The following is a 12,145-nucleotide window of genomic DNA, read 5'->3' on the forward strand; positions in this document are numbered from 1 at the left end:
CATTTTCCAGCTCAGCAGACCTGTACCTGAGCTCTATTTCTCCTTCACTGCTGGTCTTTTCCTCTGCCTGGTTCTCGTAGTTGCATGCTTCCACTGGCCACTTTCCTCACCCAGCAGTCTCCCTTCAGAGTTCTCCAGTCCAGCTTGCATCTGTTTTGACTTTTCCCTTCAGCCTCCTCTTGCCTTCCCTCCATCATCTGCTTGAATCCCCTTCAAAACTCAACCATTGTTTTTGTCTGCATCTCCAAACCTCCATCAGCTCCATCAGGTGGTAGTTTATATAAAGGAAACTCTTTTCAGGTACCCGCTCCAGGATAATCTACATCCTGCAGCTTCCACATCCAGTCATCTTCATTATGTCACCCATTCCTTGGGTCACTACTGCAGCTGTATCTGTCATAGCATTCCCACCTAATCTCCTGTCAAGAAAACAAAATAAAAAAACACACACAAAACAAAAACAGAACACCACCCCCACACTCCCCAGTTTTCAACTCTGTTTGCTGGCTCCCGTGCCACTGCTCATGTACTGCTAGGCTGACTTTATAATCAGGGACGCCCTGCCCCGAAATGAGGGTTCTGCTGTGATCAAAGACTCTGCTTCTCTCACAGCATGCTGCCTCCTACCAGCATCTGCAAACTGAAAAACAAAAATCAAACCAGCAAGCAAGCAAGCAAATTTTCATCAGACAAGAGGCATGATTTGTATGACTCCTTCCGTTTTTCCTCTTCTCTGGCTGAATCACCAGTTTTCGTCTCTTTCTGCTGGTGTCTTTGCTCTTCCTTTATCTAGCCATGTCTCCTCTTTCCCATATCTTTTCCTATATTATCCTCCCAGCTATCTGTATTTCTGTGCTCTAACCCAGTGTTTCACAACCAGTGTGCCTTCAGGCACAAACAGGTGTGTTGTGGAATTTTTTGAAAAATCTACACGTGAGAACAAAAAATAGTCTTCCCTTGTATTTTAATTAATGTCTGATCCAGATTGCATTCTGTACTTGTGCTCCTTGGATGAAGCCTCTTTCAAATATTATGCATGCATCGCATTCCATTCCCCAAAAGTGAGGTTAAGATAGCAAATATGAGTACTGTGGAATTGTGGGTGGGGAAAGGGGGAAAGCTGTATTCTGATTGGCTGTTTCCTTCACTCCCCTGCTGCCTCCAATGGCAGAGCAACCAATTGGAGCTCAATCTCCCTCTCTCTCTCCTCCCCCTCCTATGAGCAACGGGTCACCTCCTCTACCCTCCCCCTCCATTCTGCAGTCGCCAGCCTGGGGTGGAAGAAAGAGCCCTTGGAGCTGCTCGCCAGCCTGGAAGGGGAATGGGGACCTGCTGCAGCCCCCAGGATTGGGAGGTGGGAAGAACCCTAGAAGAAGCAGAGGTGGGTGGGGGCTGGGTGTGAGGTGGAAAAACTGGGAAGGGGGGCAGAATGTGTGGGAAAATTGAAGGGTAGAACTGATGGGGGCTAGGTGGGTGTGGAGGCAGAACTGGTTGGGGCTAGGTGGGGGTGGGGCAGGGGCAGAATTGGGGTCTTGTTAGTGTGAATTTGTGAGTTGACTAAAACATCATTAACTGTATTGTACAGACTGTGGATGGCAAGGATGATGTGGTAAACAGCTTAACCCGAGGCAATAAGAGGAGAGTTCATTCAGAGACAATATGGGAGGGTGCTTCAAAATAATTAAAGGTATCAAGGTGTGCTGTGGCAGAAAAAAAGTTGGGAACCACTGCTCTAACCAGCAATGGCTCTGTTCTCCTCTTTCATTGTTGGGTGTATCTGTGCCCTGTAGTGGTTCAGTTGGATGCAGTGACACCAGCAGGGGAAGAAGTGTCATTGCATTTAGACTGGATTTTACACCCCTCTCCTTGAATAGGAGGAAATGCTTGGGTCAAATTTATCTGCTTCATTGAGAGACAGATGAGCAGATGGGGCTATTGTCTTAGTGATGTTCTTTTCTCCTTCGGATAATGGAAGCAGTAAATTTTGTACATGATTTTCTCCCCTTTAATTTTTCACATGTAGCTCTGTATTAAAACATTTTTTTTTATCCCTCTCAATTAAATACAAAGCTTTCTGCAGAGGGCCTTGGGGTGCCAGAATTAAAAAGTCTGCAGGGGGTATAATTAACCAAAAGAAACTGTCTTTGTAAGGACTGATACTCTTTCCCTTCTGTCTGAAGGGAAGTTATAGATCACAGTGCATGAGGAATGGCAGAGGCATGAGTGACATAAGGGCCTTTTTATTCCTGGTTGTTTCAGGTTTTCATTGTTTTCCGAAACAGCTGTGTAAAAATCAGCATTTAGAAGATAATGATTTTCACAGGAAGGACTGGCAAATTTGCATGCCAGGCTTTTTTATTGTGATAGGCTTTTAGTAGGTCAAGGAAATGAACACAGGAGGGCTCTTAAAGTAGGCTATGAAATCATTTTGCTTAGCTTTGTTTTATCACTTATTTTTAAATAAGGCTCCCTCTTCTCCTCAGGCTGCGGCTTTTCAAAGCTGCACGAGCAGAAGCAAAACAATAATGGCAATGTTTCTGCCAGCGTCAGCTAAATTCATATATAGTGTTGAATATACTTAATCCACAATTGCACAGAGGTGTTAGTTATTTTTCCTCTTGGTTTGGTATCTAATAGTCAAATAGAGCTCTTAGCATCGAGGAAGCGGGAGAAACAATTTACAGAACTGGAATGTATGTTCGGTTTCATTACGTTAACTGTGTCCTCTCTCTTTTCTGGGAAACCTCTGATAAAGGTCTCTCTCCCCACGCAGTTAAACAAGACTTACTAGATTTGTTACAGATGTGTTCAGGAACACTGAATAACTGTTCCCCTAAAAGGCTGTTCTCGCGCGCTCTCTCACACCAATCCCTGTCCCCCAACGTCTTTCTGGACAAACTTGTTGAAGTAGCTATGATCATCCTACTCATGTTTCCCCCTGCATTTGTATTTCTTAGAGTTCACTTTTAGACTAATCAGTCTATTTGCAGCTGAATTTCTCTGGCTAGATCACTCATTTCTAGTCCCATGTTCATGTATTGCTAATCGAGTGTTCTGCTTGAGGTCTTTTGATCCAAGTTTGGTTTATGTAGTGCCTCTTGCACCTTTAGTCACTCCATGCTTCTCTTCTGACACTTCCCTTGGTTACCTCTACCCAGTTTAGATTGAGCCTTTTTTCATGCTGTCGCATATGTGCTTGTTGTGTTCAATGTATGATAACTTTCCTTCCCTGTTTACCATTTTTCACATTACACTTACTATACAGCACTGCGTACACTGAAGTTGTTTAATAACTATATCATAGACTTTTGGCTGTGCCTCCTTAGTCTCCTTAAAATGAAACAGCCTTTAAGAATTCCAAGATGCCATGATTCAAATGATAGAATTGTTTTCCTATTTATAATATCAAGCAACTTGTAAAATCCTGTCTGCACACTATTGTCTGGCTATATTTGTCTTTCTTAATCCATAGGACTGGACCTCATTTTAGACTGCAAGGTACATACTTTTTTGATAGGCATGCAGTACATTCTCAGTCCTAGTGTTATAACCTGTTGGACACACAGACTGCACTTAAAAATCACCAGGTAGTTCTTTGTTATATATTTTTGCTGCAAAGCAAAATACAATTAGACTTTTCTTGAGGGAGGTGGAAAAAGGGCTAAGGTCTGTAGGAGAAATAAAAACGCAATCTAAGTCATGAATTGAAGTCTTCCAACAGCTTGTTGGCTTGAAGCATAAGTCAGTGAACATGTCTCAGCTATGCAGACAATTTATGAGCTCACACTGTAGCAAACACACTTAAGACAAGCATGTAAATTTGCTGTAGGGAACTATCTTGCACTGACAGAATGGTCAGGTAGATGACTTAATAGGTTTTTTTCCCCATCTCTATAATGAATGCATGATTCAAATAAATTATGCTAAGGAAGTTAATTGTTTTTGTGTGGCATAAAAATCTGCCAAACTAAGGGCAAAACTTTTACTGGACTACATTAAGTGCAGTTATTTTATTATTACTCCCAAACATATACAATGGCGTAGAGTTCTTCACACATACCAAGCAACATAGCAATCATGAATGGGAACTGCTTTAATTTAGTTAGCATAAAAGAGTCTGGGTAGCAAGCAGTGGAAGGTTTTCCAGGTAAACCATATTCCTTTCAGCCTTTTTTAGGTACTAAGAGTTCAGAGTAACAGTATGACTGTAAGTCTGTCATTAAACAGATTTATCACACAGCAGTAGAAACCATTTGAATGTGCAGTTTCTCTTCCCGTGAGATGATAGTTGTGCATCCCAGCATGTGCAACAAAATGGGATAAGATAGAATACAGACTTCCTGTGTGATCTTGGGCAGTCATTAGTCTAGTCTCTTTATGCTTCAGTTCCTCATTTATCAAATGGGGATAATAGCACTTCCCTACCTCACAGGAGTGTTGTGAAGGTAAATTCTTAGATTGTGAGGTGCTCAGGCACTGTGGTGATGGAGGCCACGTAAGTATTTCAGACATATATATAGCTACTGGAATCCCACTCTGCAGGCATGTTGTAGAGTTGATTTCAATTCTATTTAGAGACCCCTCTTCAGTCAAACTCATGGGACTATTCGAAGATATGTCTCCAGCCTGAGAGAAGGTGCGTTGGAAGTTCTTAGGCAGAAGACTTCACAGGCGTCTAGTACTGGGTATTGCCTGTGCTCTGATGCTTAGGAATATTTCTCTTGCCAAATTCATTTAAAAAAAAATCTGTGATATGTCACTAAAAGTGTACACATGCTTCACACTGAATCAGACATGGTTCTCTCCCTTATAAATTTACATTTTAAATTGAATGGAAACAATACAACAACTAAAGGAAGAGGTGTGACTAGGATCACTAGAGATCAGATCTGGTTAAAGAAATGGATTTTCATGACACATTTGGAGGAGAGGGAGGATGCTTTTTGTTCAAGGAGAGAGATGCAATTCCAAGGGCGCAGGGGTCAGCATGAAAAAAAGAGTAGAAGAAGCAGATAAAGGGAGCATGAAGAATAGAGGATTGGACAGGGTGTGAGGAGGAGATGCAAACAGATGTACGCAGAGCAGAGCTGTTTAGAGCAATGTGTAGTCATTTTGAATACATAGAACCATATGTTGCAGTCAAATTTGACATGGAAATTGAAGGGCACCACTGATATACTGGGAAAAATGAAATAGCAAGCATTGCTTAAACTAGCTAAACCCATTCAGTTAACATCTTGTGCAGGAAGAATCTAATGTGTGGGTGAAGTGCAGTGTTATGTAAAATAGCTAATAACTGTATAATTTCCTGTCTATTCACTCACTGACCTGCAGCAGATGAAACGGATGGGATGGAGGTTAGAGCGCCATTAGAAGGAGTCTTTGCAGGGACTGGCCAGTTGAGTGAGTTATTTAAAAGCCTAAATGTTGGCTGCTGTGAAGGTTGAAGAAGTCTGTCTATCTTCTCCACAGTAGCTTCAAGGAATTTTTGTCCAGCTGAAATATTGTGGATGGCAAGATAGTGATTTTGGGTTGCTGTGGTATGTCTGAAAAAAGAAGAGCATTTCTCTGAATTTTGACTTATTTTCTCACTGAGGCTCTAATGTAGGCTATTATCTGTGCAATTGGTCTGTGCCCCTCATGGCTAGGATAATCAAGCGAGATAAATTGGGTCCACTGGTGGCAGAAGTTGTTAATGCCTTCCTAAGGGAAAGGCAGAATTTTGGCTTCACTTGTTTTGCTCCCTCAAACATGCAATTAGCAGGTCCTTGCTCCAGAAATGTTGACAGTACCACTAACTATTTTGCTGTCTCTAATCTACCCTTTTTGGACTAGGCCATTGAAAAGGTGGTGATGAGGTAATTCTGGCAGTATTTAGAGCCCTCAAATTGTTAATGTGAGGGGGGTGAAGTCAGAAGGTGTAGCAGTGTTTTGTGCTGTGACTTTTTTAACCTCTTCAGGTTTGTTTTGTTTTGGTTATTTGGCTTAATCACCAGATCAAGGTTGCCAGCACAAGTATGATCTAGCAGGAGGGCAGAAAAGCCCAATTTCATAACTATTGCCTTCTTTTTTGGTCTGAAGTCAGATAGTGTAAATTTTCCAAGTTCTGCTTTATGTCACTTGGCTGGACGTGCTATAGGAAGGTTCAGCTCATACTCAGGTGTCTTATCAGATATAATTTGGTAACTATCTTTAAAAACAAAAAGCCAGGAACAAAGAATTCAATACTTGCTGAGCCTGAAAGCCTTCCAAAGTGGTGAATATGTTTTCTTGTTTTATTTTTCATATTCTCCATACTTTATCAATCACTTCTAGCAAAACATAAGCAAACGTGGCTTTGGCTTGTGATTGTCACTTCGAGTGTCTGGAGAACTTCTGTGAGGTTTCCCCTGCTATTTCTAATACAGTGCAAATCAAATCAAGAGAGCAATTATCCCAGACTTTTATCCAAGAGCGTATTAAATGAAATCTCACTTTAATATAAAATTAAATATTTTCCTTAAGTAATAGCATCAAGACAACTAATACCTACATGCAGCAATTGTTAAAGCATACAATACACATTTATGTAGAATGATTATCAGGAGCACAAATGAAAATCTAGCAGATGCAGCAAGAATGTGATTGATTGCTTTAAACCATATTAAGGATATGAAATGCTTGTCAATCTTATCACCCTAAAAGAAATTATTTTCCAGAGGTCTTAGAAACTTAAAAACAGCCAAACCAGTGCACACCTATGTGATGGTCTCTGTCTAGTTGCATCTATTCCCTTTCCTTCCTGTTTCTTTGCTCACGCGTTGTCTACGCTACAGAGTTTTGTCAGCATCAGGCAGCGTTTGGTGACAAGACAGTGGAAGTGTACACACTGCAATGCAACTTTTGTCGACGAAACTCTGTAGTATAGACAAGGCCTTACTCTCACCTGTGCTGATTAGGAGACTTTTGTCCCCTCCCAAGTCTTATTTGAGATGTGGCTTGTGTTAGTCCTGTCTTCATCAAGTGACAGTGGTTTCTAGCACCACCATCCTTTATTTCTGGCTGATATCAGAATGGCTTTCTAGGCCTCCCCCTGAGCGATGCAAGTTTTGCAATGCCTACACTGGTGCTATGTCAGTGGGAGAAGCTCTACCGCTTACATAGCTTCCGCTTCTCACAGAGGTGGAGTAATTATGCTGAAGGGACAGCGTTGTAATGTAAACTTACCCTTTATCTGTGCATATTATACTGGCAGAGCACTCCTGTGGCTTGTCTGTACAGGATGTTGTTGTGTGGCAAGCCAGGGTCTGAATTTAGGGTGCACAAGCTTGTTGTGCAGTAACATCCCGTGTGGACGCTGCCACAGCACATCCAGAAGTGCCAGAATGTGTTTTCGCTGCTACTATTTTAAAGTGTAGTAAGTCAAACTACATTCTGGGACTTAGTGTGCCATAGCAGTGTCCACATGGGACGTTAGTGTGGTAACCCTGTAGTGCTGAAGATCCTGAACACAGGTTACATCAGCAAAAATGTGTTATTTCTGGAATACAAATTCCAGCCATCTACACTCCCCCAAACAAAATAAGATGTAGTAGCAAAAGTGCAGTTTTGATGGTATAAACTGCTTCCACGCTGGGGGCTTTTGCTGGCGTGGTCACAAATCGTACCCCTTATTGATATAGCTGTAAATCTCGCCCTATTCACCTCTTTTCCTTACTGCTGTATTTTATTTACTTAAATTAGCCAGATTGATAATTCCGGGAGTGCAGGTGTCGTAAGCCTTAATTTAATTGTTCTTTCCCTTTTTCTCTAAAATTGAAAATAATAATTATTATTAAATATATTGTGGTAGTGCCCAAAGGCCCCAGTCAGGATTTGGGCCCCATTGTGAGGGGCTCTGTACAAAGAGAAGACTATCCCTGATTTTGATGGGCTTACTGTCTAAAGATTCAAACAGAAAAAGAGAGAGGATGTGGGCAGAACATACAAGCAAATGAGTATGGTGAAGAATTGCCATAGTTTTGTTAGTTACATTTACTGCAGAGTTTTAAAAATAGGATGAGAACTAGAGAAGAAGAGAATAGGAAGCAGGAAGAAGAACAGTCACAGAATGTCACTTGTGTAGCCATGAGCAGCAAATTGGGTTTTCTAGACATCATGGCAGAGGTGAGTCTTGCAGAAGTGTGTGAAGGAGAAGAAGTTAGTGGGTGTTCAAGTTTTATCAGGGAGAAAGCAGGGAGATGTTTAAAGAAAAAACTGGTGGTCAGTGGCAAAGGGGTAAGTGTCATGATAGGTAACTAGTTCATCTGAGCAGGATAGGGCTAAGTTTTGAAGCACCTTAAAAGGTAAAGACAAGAAGTTTACATTTGATATGGTGCTGAAGAGGGAGCCAGTGGAGAGTTTCAAAAAGGAGGTTGATGTGGTCAGAGCAACGAGCCAAAATGATTTTAGCAGCACCAATCTATTGAATAGACTTGAGGGGAGGAATGATGAGAACTAAAATGAGACTTTATCTACTATCTCTGTGTGGACATAGAGGAAAGACTGGATTTTAGAGAGGTGTAAGAAAAAATGCAAAGATTTAGAAATGGCCTGAATATACAGGTCTAGTGGGAGGGCTGAAATAAAGAAGACTCCTAGGGTGTGGGCCTGAGTGACGGGGTGAATGGTGGTGTTGTCCACGATGGTTGGTGGAGAGGGGAGGGTGTGGGGAGACGATTAAGAGCTCAGTTTTGGCCATGTTGTGTTTAAGACGATGACTGGACATCCATAAAGAGATGTTGAAAAGAGTTGTTGAGATACAAGGCAGGATGAAGGGAGATAACTCGTTAGTAGAGGCTGATTTGTGAATCCACAGCATTGTGATGCTAGTTAAAGCCATGATTGTGGTAAGAGCAGATATTAGAGTTCCGACAAAGGAAGGAGGACCCCAAAAAACAGGGCTGCAGGAAGAGGTTACAGTAGCAATGTGCCCCTTACCTTCTGCCTTGACCTCCTATGAAGCAGCAAGGAAGCCAGGAGATCAGTAGAACAGTGAACCGCCTAATAATCTATAGGCTGTAGACACTAATGTCATATAAATAATAAGGCTTGGAGGAAACTCTTCAACCCTATCAAAGGGGGTTTGTTTCCATGGAGGTGATGACGCCGAGCAGAACCAATGATAGACGTTCCTTTTGTCCAGTTGGTAAATTGAGGGAGGTGGGAAGGCTTTGAAAATCCTCTTGCCATCCTCTATAAGTATATGGAGCCCAGCTAATGCTTAGTAGGAGTGAGAAGCTTTAGTGAGAGATTCATTAAGCAAGGCTGCTGACTTTGTAAGGCACAAAAGAATAAAGAGATAAGAAGTGTTTTCAAACTCAGACTTAAATAAGTTTAGCATTTGGGCTTTATTTGCTGAATTAAGTAGCAGTTTGAGATGTGTACTTTGTGGACATAGGACCAGAAAGACTGCTGAATGGAAAGGGGTCACTTGGCGGCATCAATTAATACAGCTCTTTTGGAAAGCTGAATCTTCACCCAGTGTTCCCAATGCTTTTCAACAAACTAGTCTTGTGGAGAATGGAGAAAGAACTGCATGCTGGATGTTCTGTTCTTTCCCTTCCTTGCACCCAAACTTTTTTTTCTGCGATGCCTCTTCTCCTCCCCGCACCAAAAAATAATTAATTGTAGAGTTGTGTAATTGTCCCTGAAGTTCAGGGAACTGAAACTGCAGCATAAGTCATCTTGATAAATGACTGTATGCATTCATGTGATGAAATTAAAACAAGGCTGTTATTTTTTTTTTTTTTTAATAGTTCTTGAAGTGGTAAGACTACTCTGAGTACAAGGTGTGCTTGAAGGGGGAGTAATGCTGTGATACTGCAAAGCATGATGTGATGCAATTTTCCATGTTCATTGTTTTTGATGGAAGTCACTTATAAGTTTATACATCTCCTGAAGATTATATTTGTTTGTATTAGAGGGTTCCTCATGACTTTGAAGTAGAGGACTCTGAGCTGCAAATGAGAAACTCTAATAGAAACAGAAGTGATCTACAAGGAACAGGTATGCTTATTATAAAGCAAAATACAGTAGTTCCTGGTTTTATCTGCCTTCCCTGTGCACTTTCAATAGTGCTGATCTGTTACAGAACTGTTTGTGTGATGCACTCTCAACATAATCATGTTAAGACTGTTAGAAAATGTGAGCTACAGTAAGGCTATGTATGGGAACTGTAGCGGCATAGCTGTGGCACTGTAGCAATGCCAGCATAACCTCATTGTGTAGACAAAGCCTGCATGGGCAGAAGGCTTTTTTCCATCATTGTAGGAACACTGCCTCCCTGGGTGGACAGTAGCTAGAGGTTAACAGGGGTAACTCTGGAGGTTAGGTCGGCAGAACTATGATGCTCAGCAGTGTGGATTTTTCACATTGCTGAGTGCTGTACTTTAGCTATGTGAACCTAAATTTTAAGTGTGGACCAGGCCTAAAAGTGCTGGTGTTTGACTCTCTTCCAAAGGTGTAGGACAAATGGTGTGTGTGTATCGTTTGTGAGAGGTGATTCCAGGCACTTTAGTAAAAGCTAAGATTTATATCTTCATTCTGGGCTTCCCTTTTGTTTCATATTTCACTCCCTTTCTTCTTGCTGCTATTGAAGCACCTTCTGTCTGGGAGGCTGAATGAGTCCTCAATAAGGCTACGTTTTAGCCATGGGTAATTTTAGTAAAAGACAAGGACAGTTCACGGGCCGTAAACAAAAATTCACGGCCCGTGACCTGTCCATGACTTTTACTAAAAATACCTGCCGTGACTAAAACTTGGGTGGGGGGTCTGCGGGTGCTCAGGGAGTGCGGTCAAGGGATGCTGGGGGAGGTGACCTGGAATCCCTGCTGGTACTGGGGGAGGAAGGGTTGGCGGGGCTGGCAGGGGCTTCCTACCCGGCTCCATGTCCTGGCAGCTCCTAGGCGGCAGAGGCAGGGGCCAGGGCAGGAGCTCCTTCACGGCTCCCGCCACAAGTGCCGGCTGCTGCAGCTCCCATTGACCAGGAACCGCAGCCAATGGGAACTGCGGGGGCAGGGCTTGCGGGTGCTGGCAGCATGCGGTGCAGAGACCCCCCCGCCCCTCCACTGCCTAGGAGCTGGAGGGGGGCCACCCCACCACAGGTAAGCATCCCTATCTCACTCCCCAGCCCCCTGCCCCTAGCCCTGAGCCTGCTCCCACACACCCAAACTGCTACTGCTGTCCCAGGGGCTGCCTGGCTCGGGCCAGCACCAGCCGCTGCAGAAGTTACAGAGGTCACTGAATCTGTGACTTAAGTGACCTCCATGACAGATTCGCAGCCTTAGTCATTAATGCAGCAATGCTGTAGTTAAAGTTGAGATGGCCTTTCTGCTCTAAAGCAATTCTCAGAAATTTTATTATTAATAAATAATGATATAGAAATGATATTATTGTCTTATCCTAAAGACTTTTTTTTTTAAAGAAAAAGTTGTCTCGGTTAGACTTTGAGAAATGTTTAATGTGGATCTTTTGGTGCTTGGATAATTCAAAAACAACTTGGTTGTAAGATTTCAAATTTACCATGCTCACAGTCCTCAATAACATGGGTGAGGTTAGGTAGGTGAACTGCAGAGCAAAAAAAAAATCTTTGACTCTTCTTAGATGCATAAAGAACTCCATTTTTACTAAGCTTTTTCCTGCCTTTATTTTATATTTTTAGAAATTCCAATTCTTTGCTTCCGTGATTTTTTCTGTAGAACTTAAATTATGATATCACCAGAGACTAAAACCTGATCAGTACAGAGAGGAGAGGATGTTAAGTTTAGAACATGTTTTTGGTTAAAACCTGTTGAAGTATGAATTCCTGACAAGCAGCTGGATGAAAATCTTTCTCTGAAAGATGCAACCTATTTCCCCCTCATAATTTGAGGGCTGGGAAAGCTGTAGCTCAGGTTTCAGCCTGTTGCAGTATTGCTGTCCTGTTCTAGTTCTCTTGACTTCTATATGGTTCTCTGGCTGGCTGGATAAAAAAAATATATTTTTTTTAAATTGATTTTTATTTACGTATTTTTCTTTTAAAAATATACCTATTTAAAATGAAATTTGAAATTATGATAACTTGTGTTAAGATCTAAACATACCATCACTTATTAAAATAATTTAATTTAAATATTTAAGCATAGTA

The 12,145-nt window shown here is 41.9% G+C and overlaps 1 protein-coding gene across 14 annotated transcripts in view; it reads left to right on the top strand.

Moving 5' to 3' along the window:
* Positions 1-12,145, top strand: part of FAM168A (family with sequence similarity 168 member A) — a 362,823-nt gene that overhangs the window by 49,793 nt on the left and 300,885 nt on the right. For 3 of the 14 annotated variants that reach the window (XM_038386325.2, XM_038386381.2, XM_043504042.1), the window contains one exon: positions 9,942-10,026. The exons of the other annotated variants lie outside the window; for them this stretch is intronic. The gene's annotated coding sequence lies outside the window, so the exon portion shown is untranslated. The remainder of the gene's footprint in view (positions 1-9,941; positions 10,027-12,145) is intronic. 14 annotated transcript variants of the gene reach the window in all.

This window comes from Dermochelys coriacea, chromosome 1 (genome assembly GCF_009764565.3).
Source record: "Dermochelys coriacea isolate rDerCor1 chromosome 1, rDerCor1.pri.v4, whole genome shotgun sequence".
In the NCBI taxonomy this organism is placed as follows: domain Eukaryota; kingdom Metazoa; phylum Chordata; order Testudines; family Dermochelyidae; genus Dermochelys; species Dermochelys coriacea.